This window comes from Bos grunniens, chromosome 6, assembly GCF_055505025.1.
Source record: "Bos grunniens cultivar Pamir isolate PY7600 chromosome 6, Bosgru_T2T1.0, whole genome shotgun sequence".
In the NCBI taxonomy this organism is placed as follows: Eukaryota; Metazoa; Chordata; class Mammalia; order Artiodactyla; family Bovidae; genus Bos; species Bos grunniens.
In genome coordinates this window covers 70,939,296-70,960,393 of record NC_141170.1, presented here as the reverse complement: position 1 = coordinate 70,960,393, position 21,098 = coordinate 70,939,296, and the positions used below count along the sequence as shown (strand labels likewise).

The 21,098-nt window shown below is 34.6% G+C and overlaps 1 protein-coding gene across 6 annotated transcripts in view; it reads right to left on the bottom strand.

The window, feature by feature from the left end:
* LOC147370853 (uncharacterized) overlaps positions 1–21,098 on the bottom strand; it is a 73,927-nt gene that overhangs the window by 35,192 nt on the left and 17,637 nt on the right. For 4 of the 6 annotated variants that reach the window (XR_015166204.1, XR_015166203.1, XR_015166207.1 and 1 more), the window contains one exon: positions 11,119–11,208. The exons of 1 other annotated variant lie outside the window; for it this stretch is intronic. The gene's annotated coding sequence lies outside the window, so the exon portion shown is untranslated. Of the gene's footprint in view, positions 1–5,986; positions 7,231–11,118; positions 11,209–21,098 lie in introns of those variants that run through there. One more of the 6 variants, XR_015166205.1, reaches the window with a different exon arrangement.

The following is a 21,098-nucleotide window of genomic DNA, read 5'->3' as shown; positions in this document are numbered from 1 at the left end:
AGTATGACCTCTTAAACCTAAGCTATGTTCTTTTATTTGTTATATATTATAAGAATGAAGGAAAGATAACTTTTAGATTAGGTTATATGAAGACTCAGTGGTAAAATGATATCTAATCAGGAGATATGAGAATTAGACTTTTCTCCTCTGTGTGACACAAAGGGGTATATTAGGAGTAAAAAGTGAGATTGCAAAGAGATAACACTAAAATGAACCTCTAACATACAGAGCTATCCAGCAAAAATTGACTTCATTAAGAATCATGACTCTCCTAACCTGAGACTTCCAAATGAACTGAAGAACCACTAAGTACAGTGAGTACTTAAGAGAGTAATTGATCTTATATGTCACGTATACTTTAGCCACTATCAATAACATCTCCTATAGTTAGGAGATTCAGTGAGTGTGAAAACTGGCTGAATTAGCCAGTGTTTCATATTCTTATCGGTCCCTTACATTGTCCTTGAAATATTAGTTTTCCCAGAGAAATAACACTTGAGTTGGTAGCATTATGGTAGTCATCAAACATTGCATTTTTGTCAGATGTTAAGTACAAGAAATATTGTGCTTATGTGTTCTGCCTTTTAGTCAATAATGAAAGCCATAAAAATGATTAACTCTTAGGAAAAATAGAGTCCCTGAAGAAAAATGAAAACAACATATATCTAAGAAAAGAGCAAGCTGAAGAGAAGCATTAAATATTAAAATATAAAACAGAAGCTCATAAAGAAGTACTAAAATAATGTCTTATTCTGTTTATCTACTCCATCCCCTGAGTCATAGGTAAATCAGATTTGTAACTAGATTTAGAAAAAAGGGCTTAATGTCTAAAAAGCTTGGTAAATACCTGACAAGGGACATATTTGAGGTGAATTATCAGGTACCCCAGTAACTAATACCAAGAGAAGATTGAGAACTTACAGGAAAACCAAACTAACATGCTTTACAATAATGAGAAAACTGTCTATAACAAGCAGTTCTTAACTCTATAAGGAACTCTATTAACTTCCCAGCATTGTCTCAGAAGGGATGAGGAGAAATTTCTTCCATGTGTTTTTGTCTTGGAGGACAAGGTGGTTGTGGTGACTGAGACTCAGAAGGTTGTTAAAATTTGTTCAGACTTGAGATATCATTGGAGTTACAGAGTTAATCCACTGCTATTCACCATGCTTACTCTCCAGAGATCTGATTAATTTCACCATCTCTGTTGATCAGATACCTGGGATCATAGACACTATTGTCAGTATTGGAGTCAGCCATAGGATTCGTTGTCTTAGAGAGGAGCAGGTGATTGCCAACTAGAAATACCAAACTGTAGCCAAAAACATGGCAGGATATAAAAGCACATATGGCCTTCTGACTATCTAGCTGTGTAAGCTTGACTTAATCATTTTACTAAGCCCAAATTAAAAACAAACAAACAACAACAACAAAAAACCGGACTCATTTTTGGCAGCTGAAAATTCAAAGACCTTGTGTCAGGTTGAGTTAGAGTTATCCTGTACTAAATAAATCTGGGTTTCTGTAACTAATGTCAAAACCATGATCTTACATGTCTGAGTGGTCTTTCCTTTTATATATATACAATTTTAAGTTTTGTGACTCAAGAGAAAACAGAGTAGTAATTGAATATGAAAAATTATATTGTTATACTTTTTACCTTTTCATTTACTGTATTATTTTTTTTTTCAGTTCTATGGGCAAATTACTTAATAGCTTTTCTTGTGAGGGGTTAAAAAAGCTGCATGCTGATTTTGAATTAGTGTTTATGTAATTCAAGGCTGTACAACTCTACATTATACTCCCAACTATATTCTCAGCGCTCATTTGGTAAAGAGCATCCTATATCATGGATAACTTTGACAAACTTAAAAAACTCTAGCAGTTTAATCATCAAGGACAGGATATAAGTTATAATGAGATGCAGTAGAGGAATTTAAGGGACTTAGGTTAGAAGTATTCTCAGCGATTTAAAATCAATGAAGTGGCATTGTACAGAGGAATCGTTTGCTTTGATTTCTGATTGGAAAATAAATGATCAGAAGCAGATATTTCAGGGATCCAGGTTTTGGTTCAAAGTAAGAATGAACTAAATATTAAAACTCATTGAAATATGTGTTACCAGAAGCCGAAGTCTAATGGCAACTTTTTGGATGCAGTTATACTTGGTTGTGAGTTCAAATAGTTTTCCACTATTCTCCTGTTTTCACTTAACTCCATGTTCATGCTATTTTCTAAGGGACCTTTCATAATACGATTGGAATTAAAGCAACTAAATCTACACAAAATAAAACTGGGAAATACATAAATTGTTTTCCCTAAAGTGAACACAAAAATTTTAAAAAATTCTCTGATGGATGTGTTAAAAAAAAACAAAACAAAACAATACTCTGTGAAGTCATAAGACTTGTATTTTATTTCCATAAAATGAGGAAATGAAATTTGATTCATTCTAAGCCTCAAAATGCTGTAGAAGTCTTAAAAATGCTCTTAATTAGATTAAAAATGTAAGCACTGACTCTGCCCTCACAGGCGGAATGTCAAGAAAACTGTATGAGGGCAAAAGTCATAGCTTTTGAGTGGAAAAGAAAATAAAAGGTCAGTTTGTTGAAATTTGAATTTTGAGTGCTGTAAACTACCATGTAGGAGAAGGCAATGGCAACCCACTCTAGTACTCTTGCCTGGAAAATCCCATGGACGGAGGAGCCTGGTAGGCTGCAGTCCATGGGGTCGCGAACAGTCGGACTCGACTGAGCGACTTCACTTTCACTTTTTACTTCCATGCACTGGAGAAGGAAATGGCAACCTACTCCAGTACTCTTGCCTGGATAATCCCAGGGACGGGGGAGCCTGGTGGGCTTCTGTCTATGGGGTCGCACAGAGTCAGACATGACTGAAGTGACTTAGCAGCAGCAAACTACCATGTAGAAATTAGGGCATATTTATGCAGATAAAGAGATCTTATGAAGTTGAATTAATATCACAGTTGGTTATTCTTCAGATATTTACTAGCTATGCAGGACAGTTCACTTGCTGCCACTAAGTCAAGGGAAAAAAATCTTCTGTGAGTCATCCAAACAATCGGAGAATCAAAGGACATTTGTTCAAACTGAAACTTCATCACAATCCTACAGGTTTTGTTTGGGGAAATCAATCAAAACTCAGTAAATGCATGTGAAATTAGAAAATGCATATAGCAACAGTGCCTGAGTTGTGAATACTAAATGAGATAAATAAATACAAGTGCTTATTATTTTCATTATTATTAATGCAACTACTCTAAACTATTGGATATTTATAAAATAAATCAGTATTGACTCTAACAAAATATTCTTATAGTTTCATTTAGATGTCTAATATATCTATCTATGTTCAAATAAATCTAATTACAAGAACATAGGCAAACATTTGTCATCTGGAATGGAAAACAGCAATCATTATGTTTACAGATTATAGTTTGTTTTTATTAAAATCTCTATTTTTGTTTAAGCGCATCAGAAACTAAACTGCAGTAGTCACAACAAATATTTATTGAATTAGCATTGAATAAATGGATTAACTTTTCTTTGCAGCTGTGCTTTAAATAAATATAAGCTGATTGGACAGATAACCTACAAAAAAAGGAGTTCAATTATACATTTTAAGTCAAATAACTTATTTTAGTTTTCACATATCCCCATTATAAACCTTTAGGCCATACAACTTTAAATATTATTTTATAGCATAATCCACAAGTAGGTAAGTGTTAGTTGCTTCAGTTGTTTCTGGCTCTTTCTGATCCCATGGACTGTAGCCTGCCAGGCTCTTCCATCCATGGGATTTCCCAGGCAATAATCCTAGAGTGGGTCGCCATTTCCTTCCTCAGGGGATCTTCCCAATGCAGGGATTGAACCCCAGTCTCCTGCATTGCAGGCAGATTCTTTACTATCTGAGACACCAGGGAAGTCCTAGCATAATCCATGTTCTGTGACATTCGAAAGGGTGTTATGGTTTTTCTATTTTGTTTTGTTATTGTTGCTATTGTGGGACACTCTTTCATTAATTTTTGCTTAGATAATACTGCCAAAGTCTCAGTGGTTTACAACAACACACATTCATCTTTCATCCTTAGTCCTGTGGATAAACTATAGATACTCTGTTCCAGGTCTGTTGACACGTCCTCATTCACCCACCCAGGCAGAAAGGGCACTACTTCATGGAGTGTAGTTTTCTTACTGCAGATGAGAGTAGCCAAGAGTCTAAGTAATACTGAGCAAGAGCCCACATGATGTATGTCATGCCTACTTATACATCACTTACTCAAAGCAAGTCACAAACCCAGACCCTGCATGGGGAAGGTGAATATTTACTTCCCAGTAATACTATCAATCAGAGTCACATTTTTTAGGCCCTCTGTGCTATTCCAATAATGCAGTATTTCACACATTTTAAAAAGATGGTTTTAAATGAAAACAATAGAAAAATATTCTTACTATTAAGCTATGTCATAATGGGACTTAGTCTTTTTTTATTTTTATTATATGTCATGCTATACTTGGTAAGTGGTGGGAATGAGAAAATAACGACATAGAATTAATCAATGCATAATATGAAATTTAAGTGAGTTTATGTTAATCTGCCAGAGCCAGAACTCATTTGACCTGAAAATTACAACATAAGTCTTTATTTCTCAAATTTAGTTTTTAAAATTTAAATTAAATGGTAGTGAGACACATATGGGCTTCCCATATGGCACTAATGGTAAAGAAGCCACCTGCCAATGCAAAAGACATAAGAGACATAGATTCGATTCTTGGGTAAAGAAGATTCCCCTGGAGGAATGCATGACAACCCACTCCAGTATTCTTGTCTCCTGGTGACCTATAGTCCATAGCGTCACAAAGAGTTGAATGCAACGAGATCCAAGCAGTCCATTCTAAAGGAGATCAGTCCTGGGTGAAACTCCAGTACTTTGGCTACCTCATGCAAAGAGTTGACTCATTGGAAAAGACTCTGATGCTGGGCGGGATTGGGGGCAGGAGGAGAAGGGGATGACAGAGGATGAGATGACTGGATGGCAACCGACTCGATGGATGTGAGTCTGAGTGAACTCCGAGAGTTGGTGATGGACAGAGAGGCCTGGTGTGCTGCAATTCATGGGGCAAAGAGTCGGACACGACTGAGCGACTGAACTGAACTGAACTGAACTAAACTGAAGGTGACTTAGTGTGCACACATGCAGTCAGACATTTTGGTCATTAATTTTTGTATGTTGTAGTACTTAGCAATTCAGAATTAAAATGTTTTGGGCAGTAGAGCTGCATGAGCTAGGACTATTATCTAAGAATTTAACTGCCAGTTTATGTCACATCTTATCTTCCAAAGCCAAAGTGATTAATTCAAGATGACATTTATGCAATGATGACAATTAAACTCCAAGAAATAACAAGTGAGGATACAAATACATCAACATATTAACCATTTCCTACATATATTTAAGCTATAAATATCTGCAAATACATTAATATAAGCTTTAGATTTATTCAGATCTTCAGTTTGCAAAGTTTTAGTGTAGTGTGTTACATATGAATGTGTATGTGCATGTGTTCAGTCTCTCAGTCATACGTGACTCTTTGCAACCCCATGGACTGTAACCCTCCAGGCTCCACTGTCCATGGGATTTTCCAGGCAAGAATATTGGAGTAGGTTGCCATTTCCTCCTCCAGGAGTTTTTTCTGATCCAGGTATTGAACCCATGTCTCCTATATTGCAGGCAGATTCTTTACTGTTCAGCCATATGGGAAGCCCATATCATATATGTATAAATTAGCTATATAATACAATGCATAAAATAATTCATCTAGATATCTAAATATATGTCTACCAGTTATAAATTTGGCAGTTGACTTAAGGTAATTTATTTCAAATTCCACTGATGACAATACTCTAAATTATGTTCAATGCTATATATTACTTTTAATGTATCTTTATGATTGTATATATGTATGTATGTGTGTGTGTGTGGAAACAGAGAACATTATATTTATTTTCATGCTGAATGCTTTCTGAGGAAATGTATAATTTTTACTATTTTCTAAACTAAAAAGACTCAATTTACTCACAAATGATTTTCACAAATGATTTTAGCTTTGTCTAAAAATTATATAACAAGTCTGAGTTGCTTACAAATTCCTTAATGAACAATATTTTCCCCAACATCTTTACATCTGTGAACAATGAAGGCTTATAACCCTTATAATTTGCAAACATATTATAAATTTGGCCTGAATAGTTAGAGAACATGGATTGACTATTAATGTTAAATTACAGGCAAATTATTTATCTTTACTTCTTCTTAGAATTATATAGATAGCATCACCTACAAAATATCTAGTGAAGACATTCATTTCTCATAATATTGAGTTTAGAATTATTCCACATTTTCTGCTTTAAAAAAGAAAAATTTCAGTAATTATGACCATATTGTGTACAACATTAAATTCTGTGTTCATAATCAAATGATTGAAAACTTTCAATAGTTCATTTAATCAACTCCAAATACTATTCGATTCTTCCCAATGTTATGAGAACTCAAGTCAGTTCCTTACTTGAAAATACAAGCGTTATTGGCTTATTATTCAGTTCAGTTCAGTTCAGTCACTCAGTCGTGTCCGACTCTTTGCGACCCCATGAATTGCAGCACACCATGCCTCCCTGTCCAGATGCAAAAATAATGTTTTTGCATTTTTGAAATTTGTCATTTGATATTGGAATACAATTTAAATGAATGTGGTTATGTTATATATTATTTTGATGTGAATTTCTCACTTTATGTTTTTTTGCTAATAACTTATTACCTGCTGTTTACTTTATATTTATTTTAGACTATGGAAATGCTGTTAGACAAAAGCAAATTTGAGCAACTTTCTTACTTGAGTTCAAAATGGATCATAAAGCTGTGGAGACAACTCACAACGTCAATGATGCATTTGGCCCAGGAACTGCTAACAAACATACAGTGCAATGGTGGTTCAAGAAGTTTTGCAAAGTAGATGAAAACTTTGAAGAGGAGAACATTGGCCAGCCATTGGAAGTGACAATGGCAAATTGAAAGGATTATGGAAACTGATCCTCTTAGAACTTCCCAAAAAGTTGTCAAAGAAAGAACTTAACTTCAAACATCCTGTGGTTCTTCGGCATTTGAAGCAAGCTTGAAAGGTGAAAAAGCTTGATAAGTGGGTGCCTCATGGGCTGAGAAGAAATAAAAAATAATCATCAATTTTAAGTGTCATCTTCTCTTAAGTTGTTTATGCAACAACTGCAAAGCATCAACAAACCATTTCTTGATCAGATTGTGACATGCAATGAAAAGTGGATTGTATACGACAACCAACAGCAAACCACCTCAATGGTTGGATCAAGAAGAAGCTCCAAAGCACTTCCCAAAGCCAAACTTGTACCAAAAATGGTTGTGGTCACCCTTTGGTGGTCTGCTGCCAGTCTGATCCACTATAGCTTTCTGAATCCCTGAGAAACCATTACATCTTAGAAGTGTGCTCAGCAAATCAATGGGATGCACCAAAATTGCAATGACTGTAGCTGGCATTGGTGAACAGAAAGACCCCAATTCTTCTCCACGACAATGTCTGACTGCACATTACACAACCAGAACTTCAAAAGTTGAATGAATTGGGCTTTGAAGTTTTGCCTCATCCACCATATTCACATGACCTCTCAACAACCGACTACTACTTCTTCAAGCTAATTGATAACTTTTGTAGGAAAAACACTTCCACAACCAGCAGGAAGCAGAAAATGCTTTCCAAGAGTTTATAAAACTGGATGCATGGATTGTTATGCCACAGGAATAAGCAAACTTATTTCTCGTTGGCAAAAATATGTTGATTGTAATGGTTTCTATTTTTATTAATACAGATGTTTTTGAGCCTATTTATAAAGATTTAAAATCCATGGTCCAAAATCAGAATTTCGTTGCAATAACGTAATAAGTTTCTAATTGAGATATTAACAATGTCATTTTCAGAGTAACTGATTGATAAAAATTAAAGATAAGAGGGAGATAGAGGAAAAGAGAGAATTTCTGTGAAATAATTTAAGTAAATATTAAAAGGATATTTAAAAAGCAAGCCTTTCACAAGTCTGAATATTTTCTTGAAATAGATTTAATGACTTTAGAATTTCCTCTTATGTAACTTTTTAATACTCATTGAAAGAGAAGTTGGACTGGATTGTTGGTATCCAGATATCTAAGATGAGATTCTCAGGTAAAATACTGCATTGGTGGAACTAAATGAATCCTCCCTTAGAACTAAAGGAATCCTCCCTTAACCTCTGATTGACATTTAACCGATGAGAGTGCATTCAGGGTACCAGAGTTGTGTTATATAGATGGAAATAGGGTTGATATGAAAATTCAATCATGGTGGAGTTTGACATCAAGGCCATGACTGAATAAACAAAGATAATTGCACAAAAGTCTTAAATGTGCTATTTCTACCAACTCAATAAACCATTTGGCTTTCTGTAATAAGAAGTATTATTTAATAATCTAAGCAATATCACAGTATGAACAGTATGTGAACTGACATAAATGACAACTGATTTGGCTTTAAAATGTCAATTATTAATCATGATTACTTGTGTAATATTCAGCCTTCTCAATGCATTTTTAAGCACCATGACTGAAGAGGCTGTTACAGTTTTAATATCTTGACAGTCTTTGGAATAAGTAGGCACCAAATAAATATATGTGAAATAAGATAAAAATGATTTCTACAAGTTTACATATATTTCAGGCACTTTTGAATTGTGATGTTGGAGAGAACTCTTAGAGTCAATTGGACTGCAGGGAGATCAAATCAGTCAATCTTAAAGGAAATCAACATTGACCTGAATATTCATTGGAAGGACTGACGCTGAAGCTGAGGCTCCAATAATTTGCTGGAAAGAGCTGATTCACTGGAAAAGACCCTGATTTGGGGAAGATTGAAGGCAAAAGGAGAAGGGGGTGGCAGAGGACTAGATAGTTAGCCTCACTGACTCAGTGAACATGATTGAGCAAACTCCAGGTGATAGTGGAGGACAGAGGAGCCTGGCATGCTGCAGTTCATGGGGTCCCAGAGTCAGAAACAACTTAGCAACTTAACAACAACAATTAGCTCATTCATTCTTTAAGTAAATATTTATTGATCACTTGCTAACCACTTAAGGATATATCAGTAAATAAGACACATAAAAAAATCCTGCCTTATTGTACTTACAATATATAAGGGAAAATGGAACACACGATAAGCAATGAATAAATAATTTCATAGTTTATTAGAAACCAATAGGTGATTCTGAAAAATTATAAGAAAATAGCCTTACTATAAGGCTGATTAGAAAGAGTCCAAGGCAGGTTACTGTATTAACCTATAGAAATGCTAGCTTAATTCCTTTGCTATGCTACTCACTAGCTTCATGACTTCACTTCTAAAATACTTCTGCAAAATCAATGATTTGAAAATTTACCCCAAGGTGCTTATAACTACAACATTCTAGTACTCTATGTCTAAGCTCAGCAACTCTGATCTATCACTGAGGATAAATCAGTGATATAAATGATAGTTTGAATAAACATTCAGTGTCTATTGACATAGACAATATGTCTAAAAACCCTGACTTTGATAATGTATGAACAAAACATATTTGTTATGCTTGAAACTCAGGATGAAATTTATTCATCACCCAGAACTTTTGCATATGGAAAATTGTTAATTATGTCATAGAATCTTTGAAGTTATTAAAAATATTACAATGGTATGCACAAACAAAATTCCTTCACAGTAGAACATGAAGAAAGTAATGTTTTATAATGTTATACAATATAACACTGTATTTATGATGTTATATAATGGCAAGTCTGCTTGGTGTTTTGGAATACAAAACTGTGGTGTAAAAAATGTTAGTCATAGTCTGGGTTTAATGTGCTAGATGTGCTTGCTGCCTGTCTACATTTTTCCAGGTGATTCTTCAAACTAAATCTTAAATACTTAAGAATTTCAAATATGACAAATAGCTTTTGAAGTTGACTTTTGTGTGTGTGTCAGAGAAACACGAGATGAAACATAAATAAAAACAGCTCACGGAAACAAGGTTTAAGATCTGACATTTCTAAGCATCAGGTTTCTTCTGTCCTCAGGGAGATAAACAAAACTATTGAAAACCCCATTAGGTATATTTATAGCTCAGGTTTAATGTCCAGGATGTAAACAAAGATGCCAGACTGCCAGCTATCAACTTTGGTATGGAAGAAAACAGCTTCTCAGAGTGAACATTTTCCTCCTTTTCTCATCAATATTCACAAAACATGGCAACCTAATATTTTATGCAGCACACGGGGAGACTCCTTTTAGATTAGTTTCCATAAAAATTTTTATTTTTTTGTGAACCATTGTCTGTGGAAAATTCACTGAACTGTTTTCTGCTATACTTACTTTTTCTTGGATATGGGTATAGTAGATTAGGAAAGCAGTGTTCAGAACTTTCCATAGCTCCTCAAACGGAGAAGAAACATGTGAATTAATAACTAATGCTGTAGGAAATGTACCAATGAAATGTTCTAGGAAGAATATTTGTAGCTACTGGGAGATGTATGAAAACAAAAGAACATCTCATGTTTCAAATAATTATAGCAGTTATAGGGTATGAAAAATAGACTTTTCCATACAGTTTCAAGGGGTCTTACTTGTATATTTCATGGACTAAGTATTTGTGTACCCCCAAATACACATGCTGATACTTTAATCTTCATTGTTGCTATATTTGGAGTAAGGAAGTAATTAAGGTTAAATGAGGTCATAAAGATGGAACCTTGATCTCATGGGCTTCCCTGGTGGCTCAGATAGTAAAGAATTTGCCTGCAATGCTGGAGACCTGGGTTTGATCCCTGAATCAGGAAGATCTCCTGGAGACAGGAATGGATACCCACTCCAGTATTCTTGCCTGGAGAATCCATGGACAAAGGTGCCTGGTGGGCCATAGTCTATGGGGTTGCAAAGAGTCGGACACAACTGAGTGAAATCATTTTCACTTGATTTCATAGGATTGGGATCTTTATTAGAAGAATCACCACAGAGCTCACTCTCCCTTCTTTATTTTTCTTTTTTTCTTTCTCTCCCCATGCACACACAAAGAGGTCATGGGAACTCACAGTGAGATGGTGGCCACCTACAAGACAAAAGCAGATGCCTGAGAATGAAACTTTCCTTGCTGGTAACTTGATTTTGTGCTTCCAGCCTTTAAAAATGTGAGAAGTATATTTCTGTTGTTGAAGCCATTCAGTATGTAGTACTGCATTATGGCAGCCCAAGTAAGCTAATACAGTTTTTAAGATTTAGGAAACACAACCATCTCTCTATATAAGCAAAACTCTCTAAGATAGTATTCTAAAGTGGAATTGACAGTTTCGAGAGAAACCCTGAGTTCACTGTCATTAGAGACCAAAAAATATTCAAAGACTTCTGTGTGTTTTGGCATCAACTACATAATTCAGTTGAATTGTACAATTCTACTATCCTAAAACTGGATGAAAACTTCTGATTCTGTGAACTGAATTAGCAATGTTGACCAGGAAATACATCTATGAAAGTAATGTAACTGTGTATTTTTAAAGTGTGAAAAAAGGGAAAAAAAAAGGAAAAGGAGACTAAGAAAAAGTAAATTCCAATGTTGGTGAAAGAGATGGTTAAGAGAGATTAGGAAGTGATATTGAAATATGAAAGAAAAATTAAGGTGTTTATGGATTAACAACTGACCATAGTAGCTAGGGGAAAAATGATTACTACTACTTCTATACTGCTATCTCATACAAACTTACATTACTCTTTTATTATTATCATTATTTTTTTAAATTTTATTTTATTTAACTTTACAATATTGTATTGGTTTTGCCATATATCAGAATGAATCTGCCACGGGTATACATGTGTTTCCCATGAGCTCCATGGGTGTACTCAAAGGTACTCTTTGAAAAAAAAATTAAATTCTATGTATAGATTACAAGTCACTGATGCCAAATTAGGTATAGTTTTTAAATATCTAATAATCATTGAAGCAGAATGAATTTTCAACTAGTCACTTTTGAAGACTGATTCTATAATTTATAACCTTAAACATTACCAAACATTGTTAGACTTTTAAGATGTTCTCCACATTCACTAGAAATTTAACAGGTTTTATCTTCCATTCAAGCTTCTTTTTCTCTGGGACTTATTCCTTGAAATTGCTATCTTTATGCTGAATTAGTATTTGTCTCAGGAACATGCTTAATATAGCAAGAAAAATAGTCTAGAGAATTCTACTACCCTATGAATTAAACTAACAGTCCAAGAATCTTGGTAAGTAAGCAAAATTCACATTCAGACAAAATTTACATATTTATTAGCTTTTGTATAAGCAGATATCTTTAAGTCAACTTTTTATGCACAAATTGCCAGTTATTTTAAAATTCTTGCAGCTCTTATATGACAACCTGAAAATAAAATATTTGACCTTTTGTTTAGAAAGCTGTGAATAAGAATATAGCATAACAAGATATTTTTTCAGTTGAGATGTTTAACAGGTTAAGTTTGTTTCACAGGAATGTTCATCAAAGGTTTTACATTCTGTCTTTACATTGGCAAAGGAAGAAGTCAAAGAACTGGTTCCCAAATGTTCCATGTGCCAGTCCCTTAACAACTGATTGTAAAATCTTTTGAAGAAGACTATCAAGTATACTTTTCCATCTAGGAGAGCAAAATATTTTTATGTCTGTATCTCATTTGCCTATGATCAAAACTAATTGAATTTTTGGATGCTCGAGCTTTCCTTTTTCTTATAGTCTAACTCAACAAGTTTGTTGAAATCATCATGTAGCAATTTTGATTTGAAATTTTACATTCCTGTAATGCAGCTTCCATGTTGCTGCCACGGAAGTCTTTCAAAATAACTAGCTTAATTGTTTTATTGCCAATTTAAAATAATTCAATGTCACCCACTAGGAAAAGCCCACATTATTCAGTACATGGTATAAACATGTGTGTGTGCTTGTGTAAAATTAGGCTCTGTTTCTCCACTTTCTTTAAAAATTCCTTTCTACTCACACCACACCACTTGAAGTTCGTCTCATCTATGCTTTATGTTAACCTCAGACAGCATAACTCCTGCTTTCTAAATGCCTACCTCTTCTCCACCATCAATAGCTTAGGAAATCAGGTTAGACTATTTTACTTACCTTTAAAATTTTATTTCAAAAGTCCACTCATTTATTTCTTGTATGTCAAACACCTTCCTTTTGCAAGATTAAATCATTCAAACCAACACTTGTGAGGCTACTGAACTTTGTAAATGTTTCTACCATAATACCTCTAGCATTTATTGCATTTATTTACTTTCATTGTCTATCTCCCACTTTAAGATCAGTGACTCTCAAGAGTTGAATTATATAAGAATATCTATGTTAGTGGGTGGTGACAGACATGGAGGAGGGGTGTCAAACTCCAAGATTTAATGTTGTTTATTCATTGTTTGTCACTAGAGTGAAATCCTGAGATCAACTTGAGCCAAGGACAAGATTTTTTTTTTTGTCTCTTTGTAACCAGTACTCAGCAAAGTGTCTGGCTGCACATAAATATTTATTACACAAATGAATGGATGCTTTCTCATGAGAAGGTACAGATATCCTGAATGTACACAAACATTTTATTTTTCTTCTTTTGGTAAAATTTTAATTTGTGAGATAGAGGAAGCACCTGCTATCTACATGTATACACACACACAGACACATACATATGAATATTTGTGTTTAATAAGTGTGTTTATATGGTGTATATTTGTAGGTCCCATAGAGTCTGAACCCTGGAAGAGTGGAGTCTTTTCTGGTTTACTTCTTTGTATATTTGTATCTCTCAGCTTTTATCAGAATGTCAAATAGGTATTCAATAAATACTTGGTGATTAAATGAATGTATCTGCTGATACATAGTTGATGGAAAAGAACTGATGGTTTAAAAGCTGCCTCTGTTTTCATTAGCTGCTCTAGGAATCAAGATAACATTAATCTTTGGAAATGCAGTTTCCATCATCAAAGAAACAAAACAAAGTACACACACATGTGCACACACAGGCACACACTCAAATGACCTTTCCAATATAGAGATGGTAAACACCAGAGTCTAGGTTTTATAGTCTAGAATTTAGAAAAATTAGGTACATTTTGCTGTGCATATTAAAGTAAAATGATTGCTTCTATTTCACAACCAAAGCTGTGACTTCAATGGAATTCTGATGATTTTTATCTATACAGTGCTGGGCATAAATTCTGTCATTTGATACTTGCTCCATAAATCTTAGTTGTCTTGAGCTAAATGTATTGACTTGAACTTATTTAGAACACAACAAATGGCAATATCAATACCTCATATATATTTGAGTTTATATTTGCATTATTGTTGTTGTCTAGTCGCTAAGTCATGTCTGACCCTTTTGCAACCCCATGGACTGTAGACCACCAGGCTCCTCTGTCCATGGGAGTTTCCACACAAGAATACTGGAGTGGGCTGCCATTTTCTTCTCCAAGGGATCTTCCTGACCCAGGGATCAAACCCATGTCTCCTGCATTGGCAGATGGATTCTTTACCACTGAGCCACCCAGGAAGTCACTGTATTTGTTTTCCCATATAATCAAAATAGGAACACTTTAATATATTAGACCATAAAATACTTATATAATAGCTGAAAGTATTTACTTAAAATCAAAAGATTATTTTTGTATCCAGATTGAGATATTTTTAATATTTATTTTTATTTATTTATTTGGCTGCTGTGGGTCTTAGTTGCAGCACATGGGATATTTAGCTGCAATATGTGGGATCTAGTTCCCTCACCAGGAATCAAACCCAGGGAGCTTGGAGTCTTAGCCACTGAACCATCAGGGAAGCCCTGGATTAAACTTTTTTGAAAACCACATAGCAGTAGCTTTCTGTCAATTACTATTTGCCAAACATGGCCAAACTATTTGCCAAACTTTTCCAACAAAGGTCGATAGTCAAAGCTATGGTTTTTCCAGTAAACATGAATAGATATGAGAGTTGGACCATAAAGCTGACTGCCGAAGAATTGATGCTTTTGAACTATGGTGTTGGAGAAGACTCTTGAGAGTCCCTTGGACTGCATGGAGATCAAACCAGTCAATCCTAAAGGAAATCAGTCCTGAATATTCATTGGAAGGACAATTACTGAAGCTGAAACCAATACTTTGCCACCTGATGCGAAAGGCCGACTCATTAGAAAAGACCCTGATGCTGGGAAAGATTGATGGGAGGAGCAGGGGATGACAGAGGATGAGATGGTTGAATGGCATCACTGACTTGATGGACTTGAGTTTGAGTAAGCTCCGGGAGTTGGTGAGGGACAGGTAAGCCTGGTGTGCTGCAGTCCATGGGGTCACAAAGAGTTAGACATGACTGAGCAACTGAACTGAACTGAACTGAAACATGGTCCTAAACAGTTTGTAAACATCATTACACTTGAGCCTACGAGTTACTATTATTTCCACTTTACAGTTAAGAAAACTGAGGCACACAAGAGTTTGAGACTATCACAAGCTGGTTCCACTAGGATATTTGCCCTATTTCACACTATGCTGCCGGTTTGGTAATATCTTTCAGTGCAGGGCTGAAAATGAAAGCACAAATTTAGTGCCTGTGGAAGAAAACATTCTCTCTTCTGCTCTTGAAAATATGCAATGTCTATTCTAACTTAGATATGAAGGGGAAACGGAGTAGCAAACAGGATTTATAAACCACTGGTATAAATTTAATTTTTTTGTCTTTGAATATTTGCATTGAAATCTGAATAATAAAAAAACCCATAATTGTGTTCTATATTCATTTTATACTTCTATAGGGTAATTGCTTCTTTATAATAAAATATGAAAGGGTTGTTTCAGAAATTCTGATCACTATTCTTTTTCCAACTAGTCATGCCCAACAGATGTTTTTAAAGTGATAAAACTGGTTTAATCAACCTCATTAACATTAATATTTGAGAAATTACTTGCCTTTAATGCATCTAAGACTAGAGCACAGCTAATTGTATTATGCAAAATTGTGAGGCACTACTAAAATCTTACCAGCTTTAGAATAAGTGAGCAGTACACCCAGAACACTGTCCCAGCATTTTTAAGGCAAAATTTGCTCATTTCTTTTTGTAATATTTAATATGAAGCACATAAATTTTCCCCGCAAATAATGAAATAACTTCTTTCTCAAGTTCTTGTTTTCTCTCTCTCTCTCACATACTCATACACATTTTAATCTAGAAGTTGCTCCATTGTTTCAGAGTAAATGCATGCAATGATTTATGTTTTATCTATCTCTACACCTAAATTCTAAGAGTTACAAAATACCACTTAGCAAACTTAGTGTGTCTGGTTGAAATTAGAGCCCTGCAATCTGTCTTAATGAATGATAATATTAATTCTGATAAGAGCAGAGTCTCTTATTAAGCATAGACATGTTAAAAGTTTTATTTCTCTTTTAATCAAGACAACTGTATAGGCAAGGTAATGCTATCTGCCAAGCAAAGTACTGTCTCTCATTGGACAGGGTGCTGAATTAACAATATCATATGTGACTGTGTCATCTCTGTCTATTGCATTTCATTCATAATAAATAATGAAAAGTCATAATAAATAATGAAATAAGTAATCATCCATTCTTTTGCTAATAGTAAATATATTATTGAGCACCTTCTATGGGCCATATACTGTTCTAGGTTCTTTCAGAAGATGTAACAAAGATGGAAACAGATGAAGTATCCACCCTAGAGTTTATACCCTCGTTGATAGTAACATAAATTTGAACAAGCTCCATCATCCCTTGCTTCTCTCACTCATCCTTATCCCATGGCTGTTTTTCTTGCTGTATTAGAACAGACCTCAGCAGGTATTCTTGTTATTTTAATCATCTTAAACTGCACCCTGGCTCACTATGAAACTTTCATCATGACTGCATCAAAGACCAATGAGCCATGGAAGAGTATTTCAGTCTCAGTTGACCATATGCACATGTAGAAGTGTGTAGGGCGTGCATGTCATGATCTGCAAGTATCTTACCTGTCAGACTAAATATTTTGACACCTAACTAGTTTGGTGCTGTGAACTGAGTTAGTAATTTTTCCAGAAGGATCATGCAACAGAAGGCTTTTCATGGTCTGCTCTTAACAGTCAAATGTATCAGCAAATAGATTAGCTAGAAATTTACATTACACACTGAATAAAGTGCAACTAATTTAAACAGCTCCACAGTGTGTAATTTTTTTGTGTGGTGCCATTATCTAATTGAAAGAGAAAGATTTGGCCTGAATAAGCCTGATCATTAAATCAGTGTATCTTTAACTCTATGTCTGTATAAATGGGGGTTGTTTTGCCCTTAGGGGAAACTAGGCAATATTTGGAGACATTTTTTTGACTATCACAACTGGGTGGATGCTTTTGGCATCTCAAGGGTAGAGATGGCCAAGAATACTGCTTTTTGCTGTACTATGCATAGATCAACCCCCGACAAAGAATTGTCTGGTCCCAAATGTCAATAACATTAAATGTGAGATACCATGATCCAAATAGAGTGTGAAGGAAAAGTCAATATTTTCATTTCTGATATAATGTCACTCAGTTATCAATAGGGTTGCCAGATTTAGAAAATAAAAAAATTCAGGATACCAGTTGAATTTGTGTTTCAAATAAATAACTTTTTTATAGCTGTGTCACAAGCACAGTTCATTCTATTAGGGATAGGGTTGGGGAAGTCGCTCAGTGCTCATGTGCCCAACATCCTGCCTGAAAATAGAGCCTTTGCCTCCTGGAATATGGTCCCTCCTACACACACTGTTTGGTTTTGCCCTCACTCTATGCCACAGAATTCCTTTTTCACAAAAGTCTAAGTATCAGCAAACTTACTGATGCATTCTTTTGATTTGTTCTGATTAAACTCTAAGATTTGTAAAGGCAAGGATAACATTTAGGTGCATTCTGCCTTTAATATAGCAGTCAGTTAGTAATCTCTTACAGCCTAGTGAAGCAGAGGTCCTGTCATGTGTGCGTGGTCAGCCGTGTCCAACTCTTTTGGGACCCCATGGACTTTAGCCCAGCAGGCTCCTCTCTCCATCAGGTTTTCCAGGCAAGAATATTGGAGTGGATTGCCAATTCAGTCTCCAGGGGGATCTTCCCCACCCAGAGAACAAAGCTGCATTTCCTGTGTCTCCTGCATTTTCAAGTGGATTCTTTAACACTGAGCCACCTAAACAGAAGTAGGTCTTGAATAATAGAAAAAGTTCAGATAGTAGAGATTAGTTGAATAGATGTTCGTGATGGACAAATACATAAGTAGGTTTGACATATACTGAAAATGGTGTGGAAAATCATCAGATTTGAAATCATGCGAATGATAAAGCAGGAGACCTGGGTTTGATAACTGGGCTGGGAAGATCCCCTGGGGAAGGAAATGGCAACTCACTCCAGTACCCTTGCCTGGAAAATCCCATGGATGGAGGAACTGGTAGGCTATAGTCCATGGGATTGCAAAGAGTTGGACACAACTGAGCAACTTCACTAGAATGATAAAGACTTGAAGGAGGGAAAAAATATTTTGGAAACATGTAACCATATTTTACATGATTTTGAGCATCAGAAAGAAGGTTCAAAATGGTTGGGCAAGGGAGTGCCAAACTAATTACTGGACAGAGAAGCCACCTGATACAAGGGAACTTCTGGAAAAGCAATCATTGGTTTTCAAGTAAAATAAGAAAAGAGCTGGGAAATATCAGCATAAGACATCCAAATACCATGGAACCATTTGTTATTTATGCAGAGCACATATTATAACATTTATAAGGCACACAATTTTCTTATTCTTAGGTATTAAATTCTAATTTCTGCATCTGTCTTTTATAAAACTACAATTCTATGAGGATGACTGAAATTTGACAAAGACTATAAAATCTGCATAAAATAGAATATACCTCTGATTAATAAATCTTCAAAGATAAATCAGAAAACTGGAACATAGTCATCTAAGGTCCTGAAGTGCTTCCAAATTCTCTAAATTGTCATGAATGCAGCTGCCCAATATTTTCTGATTTATGCTCAATTTTTCAAAAAGATGCATTTTTGCCTCATGGTTAAGAAAAGATAGATGAATACATATTTTCCAAGGACACCTATTAAAATTAGTCTTCAATGATGTCAGATAAAAGTCTCCTTTCATTTTTAGCAGAAAAGAGGCAGATCTCAGGTAAAGAATTTATTAAGTTTAAGTGTCAAATCCATTACATAACTGTTTATATTAGTTTGCATAATATTCTGTTACACAATCAGTGCTATCAATTGATACCATCTCTATATAATTTGATTTTTTTTTTCTTTTCAAAAGTACCCTCCACTTATTTGATGTGACTGCCCCACATACATGTGTCTATAGTGAGTGTTCAAAGTAGTTCTCTCTGGTTGTTCTTTGCTCAACACAATGTAGGCAATTCTATAGATAGATGTTGTGAATTTTCTGAGTCTAATCTCAAATCTCTGAAGTTTTCACTTGGGTCTGGTCTTTGAAGAATACCATTCACACCTTCTGTCCTTTATCTTCCTGTCTGCATTGACTTCCCTTTCATGCTATTACCAAATTCTACCTAATTCTAGATTCCTTCCCACATCACTTTCATCAGGAAAAATGTCTCATCTTTATCCCCCACAGTCCTATAGCACTTTATCTGAATATTTATTACATAATTTATACAACCATGATTTATATTATTAACAATTTATAAATACTTATCTCATTTTTTAACTTAAGAAACTGTGATATTTAGAGGAAGGGAGATAGCAGTGGGAAGTATACATGATTGATTTGTAACTAATCACAGTGTCTTAAACATCTACCTTGAAGATACTAAGCTTTCAGTAAATCTTTACTGAACTAATCCAAATGTCAGAAAATCAGTTTTAATAATTTTGTTTTGAAAAAAATAATGATTTTGTCAGAAAAAAATCCTGATATACATATAAATTCAAGAAATATGTGGTGGATGGTAAAACATCAAGGAACAATTCCTATCACTTGATTTTTGATCTTGAAAAAGTTACTTTGGGGGCACAATATATTGACACACAATCCTGCATATTTTTTCTATTTTCCATCTTTATAATTATGTGATGCTTGAAAATGACTATATGTAGTTATTAGTGTTGCCATTTAGACAATTAGAAAAATAGTAGAGTTTAATTTTTCCTTCTTTGTGGGATGAATGTGAGCACCAACTAGACAAAATGAGTAGAACTATAAAGATTATAAAAACAAATCATTGTTAGTACTACTTTCCATTTCATGATCTACTATGCTGGATTAAGAAATATTCTCCCCTTGCTTTATGTAAATTTTAATAAGATTAATAAAACAATGGTTTTAGACTGTTTTATAACTTGTAAATCATGTTTGTATATATTAACTCATCCCTCATAATAGACTTGGAAAATTGGGTTTATCTGCACACTGCTAAAATTAGGCTCTAAAACAAAATTTAAAAATCTTATCTATGTTTTTGTATGTGTGTTTGTGTGTGCGTGTGTGTGTGTGTGTGAGAGAGAGAGAGAGAGAATGAGAGAGAGAAATTTGTTTTTTCTTCCTTTTGCCCTAGAAAATTTGCATAGTGGGTTATTTTTAGTTTATATTTCTTTGTGATCTTTAAGCATGGTTTGAATAGTATGAAGCACAATATCCAAATATAATAGAAAATACTTACCATATTATTGCTATTTCAATAGCAAGTAGAATGATGCAGCGTCTCAACATAACAGCCACTGGTTATCATCATATTTAGGATGGTATTGAGAAATAATCGCTGGACATCTGTTCTATTTGAGTAACTGGAAGATCTCATACGTGTGAAATAAAATCTCAACACTGTTCTTCAATATCTTCAGAAGATGAGATATTTGTATAAGCATATCTTCCTAAAAATATTCATGTTAATTTTTTTAAACTGCAGAATAATTCTAAACCTTTAGGCTTGTTTCATATGACTTAA